This window comes from Protopterus annectens, chromosome 1.part2, assembly GCF_019279795.1.
Source record: "Protopterus annectens isolate FY-2018-M chromosome 1.part2, PAN1.0, whole genome shotgun sequence".
Classification (NCBI taxonomy): Eukaryota; Metazoa; Chordata; order Ceratodontiformes; family Protopteridae; genus Protopterus; species Protopterus annectens.
This window is the reverse complement of record NC_056727.1, coordinates 281,608,839-281,629,588: the sequence shown is the minus strand read 5'-3', so window position 1 is coordinate 281,629,588 and position 20,750 is coordinate 281,608,839.

Genomic DNA, 20,750 nt, shown 5'->3' with positions numbered 1-20,750 from the left:
ATAGTTACCATTGTTGGGCCGCCCTTGTGTAATGAAATTACACTGGCTGTTTTCTAGGCTTCAGGAATGTAACTGCTGGAGAGGCTTAGATTGAAGAGTTTAGGCAGCGATTCAGAAAGCCCATATTTGGCACTGAAGGAGGTGCTAAGTCATTCCTTTGAGCTTACCAATACACTTCCTAAAGCCCAGTGATGCAGCAGAGTTTCCCTTAATACCTATTGAGGAGACCTTAGCTCAGAGACTGTGCCAGTAAATGGGAAAGATTATCAGGAACTGTAATGAAATACATACACATATGGGTCTTTTTGTGTATGACCGAACCATCCTATTGCTGAATATAAAACTCCAAAAAAATAAGTTTGATCAAACACAACAGCAGAAAAAAAGGAAAACACTGGTTTACATCATACCTAAACAATAGACAATAATCTGTAAAGTGGCATAACGTCCAGACTGATTATCTGTCAAACAACATAGGAGTCCCACAGGGTTCCATTCTGGGACCATTACTCTTCAACATCTTTATTAATAACCTCCACAAAGTCTCTCAACTAAGTAAAATTATCCAGTACACTGATGATTCGACAATAATCTCTACTTCAAGCAATTTCTCTGACCTCCTCACAGTTACTCAACATGCTTTTAAAGAGATTGAATCATGGCTAAACAATTCACAACTTCTACTAAATGCCAAAAAAAAAAACTTCTATTATTTTCTTCAAAACCACCAGATATAGACTTCAGAATCTTATCTAAACTGAAATAGAAATAGAAAAATCTGCCAAGCTACCAGGCATTACAATTGATGACAAACTCACCTTTGAAACACACATTCTCAATGCAATAAAGGAAACACACTTTAAACTTGGTAAACTTTATCGTCATACATTTTACATGGCCAAAAACACCAAAACAAAAATGGCAAGTACCTTACTCATTCTTGCTCTACTTTATGGTAGTGCCATCTTTACTGACCTTCACTCATCCCTCAGCAATAAACTTCAGTCTTGTTACTATACAATAGCTAAATTCATCTCAGAAAAGCCTAACCGCTCACACCACTGCCAAGCAATCTCTGAACTGAACTGGTTGGATTTCTCAAACTATCTTTGCTATACCCAATTAATGCTAGCCCATAAACTGATTTATAAACCAAATACCTGCCCAGCACGCTTATCAATACTACAAACTTATATTCCTTTACGTGCCCTAAGATCCTCCAACAAATTGCTACTAAGTGTAACCAAGCCCAACAAAAGAGCTGGATAATGCTTGTTCTCCCATAGCATTGCTAAAAAATGGAACTCATTACCCTCCCATATTACCCAAAAAGACTGTATAAAGACATATAAAATAGCATTAAAAACTTACTTCCTACATAACCTCAAATGCCAATGCAAATCAAACAAACCACCATAAAACCTTCACTACTTATTTCTAACCCAATTCCATAGTTCAAAATAACTTTTAACCTGACAGCAACACAGCTCTATCACCACTATAACTGTTCGGCAAGAACTGCCATGTTTCTTTCATGCAATGCCAGAAAGAAACAACTCAATCTTTGTACTATACTACCAAGTGTTATCTAAGTTTATATAAGTTCTAATACATACTGATAAGTTTTATATTGTCTATGTATTCTAATTTTATAATTTTTTAAACATTTTTTGTATTTTTCCGCTTTAAAATTTTTTTTTGTCAAGTGTCTATATTTTTATTTGACTGTATTAATTGTGGAGCTTTTCTCCCCGGGCCTCCACTGAAAATGGGTTCCTGACCCAGTGGACTTTCCCGGTCAACAAATGTCAATAAATAAAATAAATAAATAATAATATTGAGAGGAAAACTCTTTCCTTTCCTGATATTAAAACGAAAACTCCCTGTAACACTTGACTCAAATTTATCTGAATAGTGGCAGTATTATGGGAAGGTTTTAATTATGTGTAGGGATAGGGTTAGGGGAAGAGGCAGCATTAGGGTTAGGGTTAACACCCATTACTAAAGAGGGCAGGGAACATTAAATCACACCCCTGCATTTGTCAAACAAACGTGGGTTCGGTCAAATGCAGGGGAACCATACTCTGGAATAAATACTTAATTCAGTTGGTAGTACTTTGCAATATGATGACATTATATATTAATCCTATTAAAGAACTGCACTACATTGCCTAAATTTTTAAATGTGTAGGCAATTGTAAACTGACAAAAGCCATTATATGTAAATAGCCTCCTCTGGTTCAATTCTTTGTTTATCTAGCATTACTATGCATGTGAACATGGAGGCTCACACCTTCCTTCTAGCCATGCCATTGCAGTTTGTCAGTTTTAAGTAAATAGATGGTTCAAACCATGCTCTGGTTGTTGGACTCAGTTGTTAAATACTAAAGTGTGTAAGTGCAGAGTTACAGATAGAACACAAGACATGGAAGAAATGCATAGAGGACAACTTTGTGAAAATTTCCAAATTGTCTGATATTTAGCAAGTTTTTCATTAATAACTTTGAATTCTACTCATTAACAATATAAATAAAGGGCAACAGGCCTAATATTTCACCTCATTTTTTTGGTTTTGTGTATAAGGATAGCAGCATTCCAAGGGATGTTTATTCCTTCCTCATTCTCTCATTGCTTCAGTGCTGGTTCAGATACCCCTCTCAGCTGATCCTGATTACCTTCACTTTCTGTTGTCCATTCACCCAAGACACCCAACCCATTCAAAATTCAGCCTAATACCCAACCAACCCTTCTGCATAAATCAATATTCCCGCCATCAGTTTAGAGTCACATTTGTGATAGCAGTTGTTTTTATTTCTTTTCTGGACTTTTCAGTTATCGATCATCATGTTCACATATGGAGCGTCTTTTTCTTTCCCAAAGTGTAGGTGCTTACATTTCATTTGTTTTCTAATGTTTTGTAAAGTGATCACTTGAAATGCCTTGTTTAAGTGATAATTACATTACAAACAGAGCAGTTTATGTTATAAGAATGTGTAAATCGAGTTTGCTTACTTTGTTTTGTGAAATACATATGTACCAAATAGGTATGATGTTTTCAAAAAAGTAATGATTAAGAACAGGACACATGACACATCAGGAAATATTATTTTATAGAAAAGTTGGTGGGCTACTTAAATAGCCTCCTTGAAGCAGTTGTAGGGTCTATAACAGTTAAAATTTAAGAATGCATGTAATAAGAATGCATATTATAGGCATGGGAAAATTCTTATGGGGGTATGCAACCAATAAGCCATTAGCTCCATGCAGTCTGATGGTTATCCAAAAGGTAGGAAAGGAGGCTGGCCAATTATACATGAAGTCTTTATCCACCATCAAATGTATGTCTAGTTTATACTGTGTGTATCAAAACCCCTCATTTCATATGGAAAAGGTCTCAAAGCCACCAACTAGAATTTCCACCCATAAAATTTTAAACACACATACATGCCCGTCCACACACACACACACACACACACACACACACACACACACACACACACACACACACACACACACACACACACACACGCACACACTCATACAGTGAAAATCAAACATTTGCTAGCCCTCCTCACTCTGTTCCACACTCACCATTACCTTTATATGCTAACCCATCACATACCCTCAGGGGAAAAATGGATGCCTCACCAGCCTACCCCATCCTACTAGGCTGTATGATCTGACCATGTAAGTTTATCTGATAGTTGTGTTTTTAAACTTGAGCCTTATGTTCTCATCTCTGACCCCACAGATGTGAACATCCTGTTCACTGCTTTATCGTTTCTATCTTGGTATCCCACCACCCTTGCTTGTTGTAGCTACCACGGGTTTCATTCAATTTTCTTGGTGCTACTGCTTCTACTCCAGCTTTGAATTTCTTTCATGAGATTTTACACATCACATTTATTGGTTTTCGCCACTGTCACATTCTTTTTACTTTTTATTTTTTATTTATGTATTAAACATTTGTTAACCAAGTAGTTGGGCCAATCCAAGGGGCTTTTTTTAGTCAGGTCAAGGTTGTGCAAGGCAGTAGAATACAATGTTTCAGCTAGTATTTGTCATTGAATACATACAATATTTGACTACAATACCAAGGTTTTAGTACAGTGTTTCACTTGAGGCATGCAGTAACATAACTGATTACAATGTATAATTTAGATTTTGCAATAATGTTTAAAAGAACAGCACCAAGACATTTATCTAAGAGCTGGAAGCAATTGTAACAAGCTAGTTATCACAGTTAAAAAAACAGAATTTATAATTCACTAACAGTAGTTAAGAAGTTGTTGAGATAGGTACCCAGAATGCAAACTGTATCAAGTTTTCATAAAGCTTCTTTACATTTTCATTGCATTCTTTCATAACAATTTTCCGAACATTTAGTTTATATGTGTGTGCTGTGATCTATTTATCCTCCCCTCCCCAATCATTTTTTAGCAATTATGTTTGTCATGGTACTGTTTTATAGTAGTAATAACCTAACCAATGGGTTGAAATGGTTGTTTTACTTCTACATCTTCTACATCTACTACATCTACAAATTGCATTTACATGTGCCCTTTAGGTGTTTCACTATTTTTTATTTGAAAGATTTATATTGTATTATTTTTGTTAGATTGGCAGGGAGACTGATATAGTTTGATGGAATAGTGTTGAAAGTTTTTTTCTCCTACTTCTAGGTTGTACCTGTACTTTTGAAATGTTAGGGTACTATCATCATGAGAACTGAGAATGTAGGGTAAGGATTTTAAGACAAGCTTGTTGACTAAGGTGGGGATGCAGTGTTTATACCTGAGCCTGAAAGTGACAGTAGAAAGTAGGAGAGAGTACCCTGACTGATACACAGAGCCAGATGCCTTTTTGTATAGATTTGCCATGGTGGGCAAGCAGTGGCAGCTAAAGCTTACCTTACCTAGGCTGCTTTCAATTCATGGGCCCTCCCTCACATTTTGTAGGACCATGTGATACCAGTTGGCTTATTGATTAAGATCTTATCATCCCATGGACAAAGTGCGGAGTTTGATCCTGATCTCTGGCCAGTGCCTACTTGGTGTATGCATGTTCTCCTTGTTTCTCTGTGGGGTTCTTCACACTTCCACAAATCATGCTGACTGTTTCCATTATAAGCTCACCCAAGAATGTACTGTGGACAGCAAAACAGACTGTACATGGTGCCCTATAGGGGGAAGTGTTGCATAAGACCAACTGCTTTAGCCATCTACTGTGGTGCGCAGTATCCTCAAGATAGGAGAACAGAGATCACAGACTGAGTGCCATGGCAGGGCTAGCCACTTGATGGTGTAAAATATGGCTCTAGGTGATTTCGGTCATGTTGATTAATGTGACATAATGGGTGTGGGTATTTGTTGGTGATAAGTGGATTGAGGACCTGACCTCTGCCAGGGACCAATGCTAATGATGGGAGGGGCATATGTGCTGCTATTGGCCAGTGTGTGTGCCCACCAGAAAGCCCAGCAGCCCTGGTTCAATTATCTATTGGCCGGTTGGTGTCCAATTACCCAACCTGGGTTACCTGGGATAGCTCTGTTGATGAAACCTGGATATAAAAACAATCAACCTGTCAAACATGAACTAAGAATTGCTACACTCAGTGTAGGTTCACTGACAGAATGGAGCTTGGAAGTAATTGACATGATTGTAAGGAAGAGGATGGACATCCTATGTATCCAGGAGACATGATGGAGGAACAGTGCAACAAAGCCACTTGGCTTGGGATCCAGAGTCTACTACTCAGGAGGAGGATAGGTTAGAAATGGTGTGAGAATTATGGTGAAGGAGAGACTTCAGAAGGCAGTGAGAGATGTCATCAGAATTAATGACAGACACATGGCAATTTGACTCCAGCCATAGTATTGCTAATCCTAGCCTATGCTCCACAGCACAGTTGTGATAGTGAAGAAAAGAGTGCATTCAGACAGCAGTTGCAGGACCTGTTAAATAAAGCAGGACAACATAAATTGGTGTTAAAAATTGGTGACCTGAATGCACTTGTCAGGATAGATAAAACAGGATATGAGGACTGCCTGGGTCCACATGGGCAGGACAACAGGAATACAAAAGGAGAGGCCATTCTAGACTTCTGTCTGGCAAATGCTTGATAGTAGCCAACACATGGTTCAAAAAGAGAGAGAGTCACAAGATCGCATACAAGAGTGGCCAACATGCAACTCAGGTAGACGTCCTCCGAATAAGGAAAGGGCACTGGAGTAGAATCAGCAATTTCAAAGTCATCCCCAGTGAAACAGTCAGCCCACAGCATAAACACTGGTCACCACAATCAGCTGAAAGCATTGATCAGAGAAGGGTTTAAGGTCACTAGAGACTAGGTTGAAGACCTGGAAGTTGACTGTAGAAAAGCACAACAGTGCAAGGAATTACTCAGAGATCTAGCACCTCATGAAGAAGAGGAAATAGGTGGAGTTGAAGAAGATTGACAGCACCTCAAAACAGCATGGGGAGGACTGCAGAACAGATATGTGGCCAAGTCAGGTATGGAAAAAAGGCACATAAGGAAAGCTGGTGGTGGAATGCAGAAGTCTAGAAAACCATCAAAAGAAAGAAGGAGTGCAGGAAAAAGTGAAAAATAGATAAGATGGACTAGGCTAGGAAGTAATACAGGTTGGCTAACAAAGAGGCTAAGAACAGAATTGCAATAGCAAATAACAAGGCATCAGAGACACTCTAACAGCCTCTGGAAAGTGACTCAGTAGCTGGCACAATGAAATTATATCAGGTTGCAAGGCAAAAACAAAAAGATAAAGAAAATAGCCAGACACCCTTAATAACTGATGCCATTAACAACCTGCTCACCAGTCCACAGGTCATTAAAAGCAGATGGAAGGAGTACTTCCAGCAGCTTCTGAATGACAGACAACCCCACAGAAGCTGTACTGCCCCAGGCACAGCCAACAATGAGAAGAGGAGGAGCCCACCACAGAAGTAAGAACAGCACTAAGGAAAATGAAGTCAGGGAAAGCAGCAGGCTCAGATGAGGTCATAGCAGATATGATAAAGATGCTGAGTGAGAAAGGGAAGGAATGGCTCCTGAGGGTGCCCATAGCAGTATAAAGAGAAAGACATATCACAGATGAATGTAGAATAAAAATACTAGTGCCATTGTTCAGGAACAAAGGGGACATTCACAACTATGGGCAGCACAGAGGTATCGAACTCCTGTCACACTGCATGACAGTTCTGGAGATGGTGATTGATAAACGGATACTCAGAGAAGTACAAAGTAAGATGGGAAATGAGCAGTTCAGATTTAAATCAGGATACAGCTCAACTCACCAAATGTTTGCAGTGAGACTGATAGTTGAGAAGGAGCTAGAGATGAGAAAAGAGTCCAGCTGGGCATTCCTAGACTTGGAAAAAACATGACAAGGTCCCAAGAAAGCTGATTTGGGCAGTCCTGTAGTGGTTTAAAGTCCAAGAAACATTGGCTGGATTAGTGCAAGCTATGTACAAGGACCCAATGAGTCAAGTATGAACAATGTTCTGTCTCTCAGAGGGGTTCCATGTGGGAGTGGGAATGCATCAGGATTCACTTCTGAGCCCACTGCTGTTCCTACTGGTGATGCACTACATTAGCAAATGGGTCAGAGGGGAGAGATCAACAATGTTACTGTCTTCAGACAATGTTGCATTACAGGCAGACTGAGCAAGAACTTCAGCAAAATATAGGGGAATGGAATGCAAAACTGAAGGCACATGAGATGAAACTCAGTACAGATAAGATGGTTACATTGGCAGCAAGTGGGGGAAATCAGAAGAAGCTGAGAATTGAGATAGAATGGAAAATAATGGAACACATTGACAGCTTCAAGCATCTAGGAGGGGTGGTTGAGGAGAAGGGAAGTTTGAATGAGGAGGCCAAAGCTAGAATCAGAGGGGTTGCAGCCAACTGGCACAGTGTCAGGTTTAGTACATGACAGAAGAATGTCAAAGAAGCTGAAAAGCCAGATGTACAAAACAGTGGTATGACCAGTACTGCTGTATGGTACAGAAACCTGAGCAGTAAAGGCAGAGCAGCTGAGGCAGCTAGAGGTGATGGAGATGAAGTGCCTGAGACTGGTGGTAGGATGCACACTATGGGACAGTGTGAGGACAGAAATGAGATAAGAGTGGAAGCCAAATATATCTCCAGTTGCAGGAAAGGTCAAAGAGAACAGAGGATGGCTGTTTTGGCATGCGTGCAGAAAAGCAGAAGACAATCTAGAAAAGAAGATTTGGGGCAAACAGGAAGAAGAGACAAGAAATTAAGGGTGTCCAGCAAAGAGGTGGATGGATTGTATGAGAGACGACCTGCAGCAGTCAAGTGTGAGTGTTAAAGAAGGCAGGAAAGTAGCACTGAATAGCGAGAGATGGCAACATTTGACATGACACCCCGATCCCACATAGAAAATGGGAAAAAGGGACGGGCTGATAATGATGATGTATAAATACATCTGTTCTACTGAATTCACCTTACTGACTGTTTAAACAATTGTTTATATAAATGATTGTTTTAAAATATACTTGAACTAGAATTAAGGTCAGAACTGATGAGGGCCCCCTGCTTAGTTGCATTTATTTAACATTTGTTTACCAGGAAAGTCTAGCTGTGACAGAGCTCATTTTCAGTGGAGGCCAAGGGAGAAACACTTCAGATGCATGTCTTTGGAATGTGGGGTGAAACCAGAGCAAACCCAGGGAGGACATGCAGACCCTGCACAATAGGCATCCCAGCAGAGAATCAAACCAGAGAACATCTTGCTGTGAGGCAATAATGCTAACTGCTGTACAACTGTTTATGTCTAGAACAGTTAAAGTTGAACAAGCTACACATTTTTTTTTATTTGAACTTACACAGTTTCAGTGAAGCAACATGTTTTTATGATGTAAAACAGTTAACCAGGCAAGAAGGATGGCTCTATTTTACTAACAACAGCAATGCTTCCTTGATGGTCAGTAAGGTCATATAGTCTCATGTGGTCAACTTATTTATTGTATAATAGCTACTCTATATCTGTTTTACAAATAAGTTTCTTAGACCATCTAATACTACAGTTGTGAGATGAGTAGTTTCTTTCACTGTGCTTTAAGGCAAGACTTAGAACTTTATACTTTTTTTTGATGTTATAAAATGAAAATGGGCAATTCAGAAGTCATTCCAGTAGCACAGAGTGTTGAAGCTCTGACTACGGCCCAGGCTAACTAAGTTTGATTAGCAGCACAGGAGCTTGAAGTGCTAGGGAAGAAGTGTGTGTGTGTGTGTGTGTGTGTGTGTGTGTGTGTGTGTGTGTGTGTGTGTGTGTGTGTGTGTGTGTGTGTGTGTGTGGTATGTGTATGTATGCATGTGTGAACTGGCAGATCCCTCTAGTCCTGCTGGAGTCCAGGATTTACAGAACAGAACAGAAAGTTGTAACAAGTAAGTGGGCTGAGGAGGCATGGCCATCCTAAGGCCCTGAGTGGGCATGTTCTCACTGGCCACACCTCCTGATTCTCCCTGCCTGCACTGCTGAAGTCAACTCAAAGAGGCATGGCTTAGAAAAACGCTGTGTCACCAGTGTGTATAATGTGGCCAGGTTTCTCTGTGCTTCTTCCTGGTCACTAATAGCAGTCTCAGCAGGGAGTAATACCTATCAGATTAAAATTTCAGTCTTCCCTTCCTTATCATTAGGCAGTTTATGGAAAGGCAGGAAAGCCATAGCAGAGTATACAAACAGCTGGCAGCTGGGGCAAGGAACAAAGAAGTGTGCAGTTCAATAGCTGCCTCCTAAGACTATCCTTTCTATGAAAAACTACAGCAGTGGTCATTATAAGCTGTACTTATTTCACAATGTCAGAATTAATTTGTATTTAATTTATCTTTATGGATTGCTGTCGGTAATCGTTTCCTCCTTCTAGAAATGTTACATAAATACACATAAATTGCATTTTAAAACTGTCAGCCTTTAAAAGCCATGCTTCACTGGATATATGTTTTAAAAGGACGCTGACGTTGCAACATAAGCAAGAGCTGAGGAAATGTAACAAAACAGCTTGAGACTGAATATATGAATGTAGAATGCTGATAACACAAATCACCCTCTACAGGTATCCCCAGTACCAGAAAGTTGTGGCTGCATATGAGGAAACGTCAAAGACACTTGACACAACTTTATCTACCTTCAGGTAAATGAAGCTGGCAGCTGTAACAGCAGGATGACAAACAAATCACCACAGTGCAGATTATGCAGAAAGCTGGGCAGATGCAACCACCAGTAATCAGCCTAAGAAACCACAACACATCACTGCTGTCAGAGTGGTATAGCACAGGAGTACAGAGACATTAAGCCATATCACTTGATTCACAAAATTCATAAGTCATGGCCTACACTGCATGCTCTGTGAAGTGATGAATGTACATTCCAGAAAAAAAAGTCTGCCTGTGCTGTGGTACTATGATTTGCATATACACAATGTCAGCTTATGCAATACATTCATAGGAAGAGGTGCTAAAAGCATAGGTGAGGGACACATCCAGTACAAATCTTACACACCATTCTGTAGTAACTGAATGTAGACAATGCACAAGACCACAGTGACAAAGTTCATGACATTTATAACAAGCACAACAAAGGAGGCACACCCTCAAAGCAAATAACCTTATATATATGAATATAGAAAATCTCAATCTGTACATGTTTTTAATTACTCAGTGGTCATGGCATATGTTATATTCCTCTAAAGATGTTATGGAATAAATTCCTTCCAGGCATCACATTACACTCCTCTTTTTTCTTCTTCTTCTCCAGTTTCCAGCCAAGTGTGCTTTGTTTTACTTGTCTCCTCTCCTCCATCTTTCTCGTCTGCCTTTCCTTGTTTCATCACCCTGGTCTTCACATGTTTTTTCTACTCATTATTACATTTTTTTTCCCGTTTATTTTAACTGGTCCTCCGTAGACTTACAAACTTAGATTTATGTGTGACCTTCTAGTAGTTTTATTCCTGCCCTTTCATGTTTTGCTTCACATTCTTTTTTTAAAAGCAAACTGACCCAGCTTAATATACTGGATACATTTCATAGCAATTTAATTCTATAGTGCTCTATTATTGAATCCCCAAATGATGTGGATATTCTATGAAAGGGCCTTACAGAAACAGATGCTTGGTGCCAGAGCCATGGGCTCAAGGTTAATTCCAAGAAATGTATAGTTATCCCCTTTGGGAAAAACCATGTACCCATGAATTACCACATAGGTGGCAGTACACTAAACACCGAAAGTGTGATGAGAGACTTAGGGACACAGGTGGACAGTGGTCTCACCTTCGATAACCACATCGCCACAACAGTCAGGAAATCCTTCTATGTGGCACACCTCATCACTAAGGGCTTTTCATCCAGAAAAAAAGGAGGTCATTGTCCCACTGTACTCATCCCTCATTAGACCCATTATAGAGTACAATGCCCCATTTGGTATGTACCTCACAAGACATTTGCAACAGCTAGAAAGGCCACAGAAAATACCTCACTAAAAGAATCACAGGCCTAAAGCAGATGCCCTATGCTGACCATCTAAAAAAACTCCAGCTATACTCTGGGGTGTATCATCTACTCAGAGGTGATCTCTGCTTAACATACAAGGCCATGTCAAACCCTGAGCTGTTGGACATGCTGCACTTAAAGAAATCCCAATCCCTCAGAGCCACATGGTCCAGGGATCTAAACCTTGTCATCACAATGAACAAAACATGCAGGAGGGATAGGGTCCTGACCCAGAGACTCCCCATACTCTGGAATAGACTGCCCATACATGTCAAGCAGAGCGCCTCCTTGGCCCTCTTCAAAAGGAACCTTGACAATTGGATGGGAGATAGGAAATTCACCTTGGGGATCACGTCAGGCAGGGGTCCAGGGAAGTAAATATTGTGGGAAGAAATATCCAGGGAATTGTTATGGCTAGGCTTGTATAGGCCCTAGGGCCAATAGCCTAGTACCAATCTATGAACCTATATACCTGTGCTTATTAGTTTTCATATTGCACGTATTGGTTTGATTTACAGGCTTACTGGCTGAGTGCTGTGCATTTAATTGTCTTTTCTTGAATAACTGATTTTAAAGATAATATGACAGAGATGATATATCACTCTTTGTATTTCCCTTACTCGTGTACATGATGCATATATTTTTATCCCTTTTTGTTGGCAGATTCAATTTACAACACCAATGTTAGGTTATTCTCTTTCTGAGAGAAGGTAAGGACTAGGCCTCCAACAAGTACAATGTCTTTATGTTTATTTAAACATTCACATAATTCTCAGTTTCACTATATCTTTAAATATCTTTAAATATTAAGTAGGGTTGAATGATTTCCCACAATCAGCACACAGTAGTCCCACCATACTTTCAGGTGGCCTGCATCTTCCTTTTGGGATAGATGCAGGCCCACAATACTTCCTTAAAAAGGCTTATCAGTTCACAAAGTCTCTTTTTCTACTCACCTCAGTTCTCTTTTTTTATTAGGGGTTGGGATCTGTATTCATTTCAGGTAAGTAAATAAAATTCTTGCACTTCACAAAACATCCTTCTTACTTGGTGTCACTTTCCTTTTACTGTCTATGGTTTTCAGTGTCCTTGCAATATGTCAGGATGTTAACAACTTACTGATTTTGCAATGTAAATATGAACTATACCGAATCCCAAGGGGAGTGACTGTCCTCAATTCCTTAGGTGACAGGATATGGGTAAGTAAGTTTACGTCTATGGAAGAGGACAGAGATTCTTCTTCCTGTATTTTTCCTTTTCCTATTATCTCCAGTCCTACGTTGCCTACAGATTTAGCTATACCATTCTTATTGCAAAATGAATGTCTCTTATTTTACAGGAAAATGTGTATTTCTCTCTATTATTTCCACATTTATTTTATTTATTTATTTTATTTTACATTTGTTGACTGGGATAGTCCGACTGGATACATGTCCATTTTCAGCGGAGGCCTGGGGAGAAAAGGTCCAAGGTAGAGCATACAGTAAAAATCACAAAATGACAAAGTTGCACACAGTTTGCAGGCTCCAGTTGAGCAAGTAGGTAATATAATCATACATTTTTAAAACAGTGTTGACAAATTGACTAGGCAATGTAACATGATTACAGACTATAGAGGAGGATCTAGTCGGGTTTTGAACAAGGACATAGCCAGTGAGTTTTAAAGTATAGCTCGAGGCTTTTTTAGAACTGAGTAAGAGAGGGTTCAAGAGTAAGATCAGCAGGAAGAGAGTTCCAAGTTTTGCCAACAGAGTTAGCAAACAGAGAGTCCCCAGCAGAGTTGTTGATTTTGGATGTTTGAACCAGTAGTTTATTAGAAGAGCAAAGTGACCTCAGGTTGCTATAAGGGTTGATGATATTTTTAAGTGCAGGCGTATTATCAGGGTGGTTGAGAACTTTATGGGCAATTATAAGCTGGTTGTACTGAAGTAGGCTAGGCCCTTCTAGCCACCCCAGAAAATTTAGGTTATGATAGTGGGAGGTCCTATAGGCCATGCTTGATGAAAATATAGCAATATGGTTATAACAGCTGGAGAGTTTGCTAAGAGTGGATTTGTTCAAATTAGTGAGTAGAGGGGAGGCATAGAGAAGAGTGGAGAGTAGATGGGAATGAGTAATAGCAGTCCTAGCAAATGGAGTAAGGAAAGCTTTGATCTTATAGAGGGAGCCCAGTTTTTTGTTAATGGTTTTGATAGTTTGATTGACATGGATATCAAATTTGAGGGTGTTGTCTATTGTGATGCCTAAGAGCTTGGTTTGCGCATCAGGGGAGATAATGGTACCATTATTAGATTTTATGGTAAAGAGTAGTGAGGAAGACTTACAAGTGGGGGAGAAAAGAAGCAACTTTGTATGTATTCATTTCAAGTAAGTATATGTCATTAATTTCAGGTAAGTATATGTCATTAATTTCAGGTAAGTATATGTCATTAATTTCCCTCTGACCCAGCAGTCTTTCTATGTGTTTTATCATTAAACTCATTTTCACTTACAGTTGCTTTATCATCACCTGGTATTTCATGCCCTCCTGTTTGTCATTCATTTACAGATTTGGCATGATTATTGTCTTCTTCTGCCTGTTTTCCGTTGTTATTTTTCCTTTTGTTATTACAGTACTTAAAATAACTTTCCTACTTATGCTGTTAACAACAGTAATATATTTCCACCTCTGCTGTTAACTCCAATAATATATTTAACAGCTTTGTTTTACTATTTTATAACTTAATTTTATTTTCTGTTCCTTTAAAACATACCATACTGTCAAGCTGCACAGTACATGCAAGAAATGTATTTTGCTATGCTGCAGTATACTGTTTTCCTTAGGCGACTGAGCCTTATTTTTATCCTATTTCCCATTTTCCTTTAGATTTGTTCTAGCTGAGTTATAACCAGAAAAGCAAATCAGATGTGCTGTCCCAGTTAAACATTAAACAGCTCCATCTGTTCTTCTGCTTTTAATGACTATCCCGGCCTGGCTCTCCTTGTCATTCTGTAACTGAAATGTACATGACAAAGAAGTGTTTCCTGGGTCTGGAAATCAGTAACACCCAAACCAAAGGGTAAGAGGGTCACACAGACAATTCAGTAAAAACTGCAAGAAAAACACAACCGACCTGTAATGGAGGTCCATGGGATATATGCAAATGACCCCTTAAAGATATCAAATGTTTCAGCTACATGGCTTCTGACTGTCCATGACTATTTTTACTTTTTAAGTCTTTATGGTTACCTTCAGGCTAATAAAGCCAAACTCTACAAACTGTGGATGTGCATACCCTTTGGTTTGGGTGTTAGTTGGGATATTTTTGCAAACACTTTAATCTTTATGAGCATCAGCTGGGTTTAAAGACCCTGTGTTTCTGAACTATAGCCAAATTATCCACTTATTCTGTGCTGACGAGGTCAAGAAAAAGACCAAAAAATGCATGTCCACAGACAACTATGTTTGATATCGTTTTCGAAACACACACACTGTCACTAAGAATGAAAGCCAAGTCTGTCATAAGATGCATTGATTTCTTTTCACCCAAGTACACATATAATGATACTGCCTTTGATATGCCAGGTTGGCATATCTAAAGACGCACAAACACATGCACATTTACCTACATGCAAATTGGAGGAAGTGCAATTCACCTACATCTTATCTTTAAGGTGCTGAAGGAAATCAGAACACATGGATAAATCAACACAGATACAGGGAGGAAATGCAGTCAACACATGTAAGAGGCCATAGCTAAAAACTCAGGGTCACATATGGTCCTAGGCGAATTACACAACTTTTTTCCTCAACCCATGGGCTGAATTTTTTCTCAACCCATGGACTGAATGATAGCTTGAAAAATTCATGACTAAGGAAAGAAGTTTACAATTACTCTTTTTCACTTTTTCCTGCACTCTTTCAACACCGACTTATAAGGCAAGTCTGTACTGCAATAATTTTGAAGGAAATAACTGAATTAAGCTAGGGAATTTGGGAGGAGTAGGGGGAATCCATAGGTTTCTAGATGCCCTGAAATGAATTTTGGAATGTTTCTCCCTAAACGTTTGACCTAATGATAGACTGAACAAAATTCTTGACTAAGGGAAGAAATTTAGTCTTATTTATTTATTTATTTTTAATGAAGAAATAAGTTGTGTTCAAGCCTAATGTTCAAAACTGACAAAAGAGTAGGTCCCAATAAATTCAAAGAGTTAATGAAACTTTATTTTCATTTAGGACCACATAAGTGCAGCCTAAACAAAATTACAAATGTCAGCTCACAAGAGAAATGCAGGGCAACTAATATAGATACAGCAGTATCAGAGAATAACATAAGAAAGAAAATAACACGGATGACATGCAATAAGTAGTTTCCATTCCAAAAACACACTCAATACCCATTATCCACTGATAAATAATAAATAAATAAATACCCTTCTCCATTAAGACAGGGAATAAATAGACACTAGTGAATAGCAGCTCTTTAGTTACCACATTGCACTTGCTAACCTTAGACATGATTCAGTATAGTCATCATATTGCATAATAGTAATACTGGTGGTAACTGCACAGAGCAGCAGGACTAAATGAAAAAATAAGCTTTTATGTATCAGGTATTATGGTTGGTGTCTGAGTTAATAAGTTTCATAGCTCATAGGTTCATAGGTTCATAGGTTCATACTAGGCTATCTGCCCGAGGGCATTTACAAGCCTAGCCCATAGTTTTGTGGCTTACGCCACCCCTTTAGTATGGGGAACTATACCCATTATTTTGCTGTGCCTCTGTCGAGCAGTGACACTGAGGTAATCCCTGGGGTATATCTGCGATCTCCCATCCATTGGTCAAGATTTCTCTTGAACAAGGCCAGCGAGGTGCTCTGCCTCACATATACCGGGATTTTATTCCACAGCATAGGGAGTCTTTGGGTGATGAATCTATCCCTCCAGCACGTCCTATTAATAGCCGTGTCAAGGTTTAAGTCTCCCGCCCTTGTGGCTCTGACGGATCTAGATTTTTTGAGGTGAAGCATATTCATCAAATCTGGGTTTGACATGGCCTTGTATGTTAGGCAAAGGTCACCTCTGAGCAAGTGCGTTTACTGAATAGAGCTGGAGTTCTTTCAGTCGGGCAGCATAGGACAGATGTTTGAGACCCTTTATCCTTTTGGTGAGGAACTTTTGTGGCCTCTCCAGCTGCTGCAAGTGTCGGGTCAGATACATTCCGAATGGGGCATTGTACTCAATCATTGGTCTGATGAGTGATGAGTATAGGGAGACTATGACCTCCCTTGATCTAGATGAGAATCCCTTCATGATAAGGTGGGCAATGTAGAAGGTGTTCCTAACTACTTTAGCTACATGGGTGTCGAATGACAGACTACTATCAACCTGGGTCCCCAGGTCCCTGATAACTTCTTCTGTGCTCAGTGGATTGCCACCTATTTGGTAGCTAGGGGTAACCTTGTTTTTCCCGAAGGGTATGACTATGCATTTTTTGGCATTTAACTTTAGGCCATGGCTCTGGCACCAGTTATCCATTTCTGTGAGACCCTTCTGAAGGATATCTGTGTCAGATGTATTTTCTACTATGGCGCCCAGTTTGCAGTCATCTGCAAACTTTGTCAGCCATAACCCTCCTGTGTTTGCTTGTACTCGGAAAAGTAGATGCCAAACAAGAGTGGGCCCAGGACTGAGCCCTGTGGTACACCACTTGTGACAGGCTTTGAGTCTGACATGGCGCCAGCAACTCTGACCCTGTGGGTTCTGTCACTCAGCCAGTTTGCAACCCATCTTGTGATGTATGGGTTAACATTTAAGCTGATGAGTTTTTCAATGATACCCGAGTGGGGTATTGTATCGAAGGCCTTCGCCAGATCGAGGTAGGCTGTATGGACTGCCTTTCCCTCATCAATGGCTTTGGTGACTGTTTCGAAAAAGTCAACCAAGTTTAGAAGGCATGATCTGCCTTTGACAAAGCCAAACTGGGATGGATCCAAAGTCTGCAAATTCATTTATGAGGTCCATTATGATCCTCTCCATGGCTTTGCAGATAAGGCTTGTCAAGCTAATGGGCCGGTAATTTCCAGGGTCGGTGGAGGCACCGCCTTTGTGAAGTGGGACCACAGTTGCAGTGCGCCACTCCCTGGGTACGTATCCAGAGATAAGACTATGATTAAACAGCTGTCCTAGCTGTGGGTTTAATTCCTCGTTGAGTTCGTGGAGCACACAGCCGGGGACACCATCAGGTCCCATGGATGCTGTGTTTTTTGCTTTGGAGAGAGCAGTTCTCACTTGGGTGTTGGAGATGTTTGGGGGGCTGCAGTCGCTTGGTATAGATATCTCTCCTTTTGGGGGGGGAGAATTTTGCACTGAACCTGTCAGCCAGTATGTTGGCAATGTCTGTAGGATCAGTAATCTTCACATCATTTTGAACTAGTTCTGAGCATATCTGGGAGTTTCCTCCCAGGTTTCTAACATAGCTAAAGAAGGCCTTATGATTGTCTTTTGAGTCTTTAGCTATTTTTCTCTCAAAATTTGCTTTGGATGATTTTATGAGAGCTCTTAGTTTTTACTTATAGTGATCAAGGGTGTCTTACCTTTTAAGGATTTTGCTCTATCTTGTAGTAGCTTCCTCCTTTTGTTGTAGAGTTTGTTTATGGCTGGGGTCCACCAGACTGGATGCTTGCCTTTGGTACAAAGAGTCTTTGTTTTGCTTGGGATTGCCTTATCCATGCAGTCCTGCAGGTGCTGGTAGAAGGCATTTGTAAGTGATTCAGCGGCTTGAGTACTGTTTTCCGCCGGCTCGGGGCCTTAAAGGAGACCACACTAGTCTTTAGAAGTGTGAAGTCGGCTTCGAGAAGTTCTTTACTGTGGTCTTTTTATTTCAGGTGGGGTGGGATGAGGACCTCCAGTGAGATTAGTTTGTGATCTGATCTCACCAGTGAGGGTATACTTCGGTGTTGAACATTGTGCTCCCATGTTCGTGATGATGAGATCAAGTATGTTTTCTCCTCTTGTGGGGATGGTGACTAGTTGTTCCATGGCATTTGAGTTTATGAACTCCAGGAATCTTTGGGTTAGAGTGTTCGGGCTTGAGTAGTGTTCCCAGTCTATATTAGGGTAATTGAAGTCACCTAGTATGATGGTGTTTGGTAATACATTTATCCTCTAGTGTTTTCAGGAAGGCCATGTGAGGTTCCTGAGTTTGTGAGGGTGGCCTGTAACATGCTACAATTTGCAGAGCAGTCTTGCCTATGGTTAATTGCACCTGGATGGTCTCCGATGCATCGTGCTTGCCACCAGTCTTGAGGTGTGGGTGTCCTTGATGAATATGGATAACCCCCTCCTTTCTTGGTATTGTCCGGATTTTGGGGCCGGAACGCATGATAAGAGGTAAAACCTGATAGTGCTGGGGTGCTCTCAGGAGCCTTGAACCAGGTTTCTGTCACTGCACAGACATCGATGTTCTCCATACTAAGAAGGGCCTCGAGTGCGTGCATTTTGAGATTTAGACTTCTGGCATTGAGCAGCATTACCCTTAGTTTTTCCTTTTTGTGTTCTAGGGTGGTAGGTTTAGAATTTGAGCCTTGCCTAAAAAGGCACTATGGGGGTGGCAAGAGCCTTTGCCAATATCCGGAATCCCAGGGGTGACAGGTGCAAGCCGTCCCTTGAAGCAGCGTGGCTTGTCCAGCATGTCATCCCAGGCAGACAGACATTGGATCCCCTTTGAATGACACCAGAGTTTAAGCCAATTGTTAAAGCTGATCATCTTATCTCTGTATTGTGGCATCATTCTTGGTGAAGGTAGGATACTGCTCAAGGTCAGGGTCATACCTGCCTGGGCTACATAATCAGAGAGCTCCTCAATGTCTCTTTTCATGTAGTCCAAGGAGGTACGTCTCAGGTCGTTTACACCAGCGTGGACAATGACTGAGTCGTATTTGTACCTGCTGTTGAGAGACCTGAGTGCTTGCGTTATGTGGCGGATTCTAGCGCCCGACAGGCAGCTTACTGTGACCTTCTCCTTACTCAGTCTGGTGAGCGGGACGTCAGTGTGTCTGACTATAGAGTCACCAATGACTAGTGTGTCTGGCATTGTGTTTGGCCTTAAGGGCTGTGACTGTTTGACACTCTGACTGTGAGGTCTATGTGTTGCAGGTGTTGTGTTCTGAGGTGGTGGTTGTTTGGGTGTCTGCTTTGGTGGCCTCTGCTGTTTTGGTAGATTTTTGATCAGAGCCGCCGAGTATGTCTTTGTGTGTTTATGTGTATGATTTGAGGTTGTGATGGTACTATGTGAGACTGGGTCTATAGTGTGTGTGGTACCCTTCTCCTCCTGACTGGTCTTGCCAGTCCTATGTTGAGAGAGCTCAGCCTCCAGTTTGGCCATATAGTTGCATCTCTCGCATGTATTTGTGTTTTGTGGGAGGAGGAGAGGGTTGTCTGTGTACAGGAGGCAATTGTAACATTGCCTCAATATTCCCAGGTTCACCAGCTGAGCAGGAGAGGACACTGTAGGATACACACTGTTCTTGAATCTGGTAGTCCTACAGCAGAAGCTGTGGTACCTCCTTCCAGACGCAAGTTGTGAGAACCTGTTGTGGGCCGGATGGGTCGAATCAGCTAGTATTTTGTATGCTCTCTTTCTTGTTCTTGTAAAGAAAAGCTCCTGAATAGAAGGGAGGTTTGTGCCCAAGATTATCTCAACCATCCTCACCACCCTCTGTAATTTCTTCTTTTTGAACCATGCTATGAAGTTGCTAGTGAGGATGTTCTCGATAGCTCCCCTGTAAAAAGTGGTAAGAACAGATAGTGGGAGCCTGGCTTTTTGAGCTTTCTCAGGTGGTGAAGCCTATGTTGAGGCTTCTTGACTATATGGTTGGTATTAACAGTACAGGAGAGGTCATCTGAGATGTGAAGACCCAGGAACTTGGTTGTTTTGACTTTCTGTACTACCCCCCTTTGATAGTGAGTGGTTGGTGTACTGTTGTCTTTCTCTTGAGGTCCCTAATCATTTCTTTTGTTAAGAATTATGAATTTGGTTAAGAATTTGGTTAAGAATTAAGAAGACAAATGCTTCAGAGAATACATAAAATATATCTGCGAATAGTGCCTGCCTGCCTGCTCCCCCACACCAAAAAAGCTAGTTAGCTTCTGTATGCACTTCTGCTGATACTTTGAGATGAAAGTGAAAAAAAAGCTGCAGTCATGTATTTCATGTTGCTGCTGTCATACATA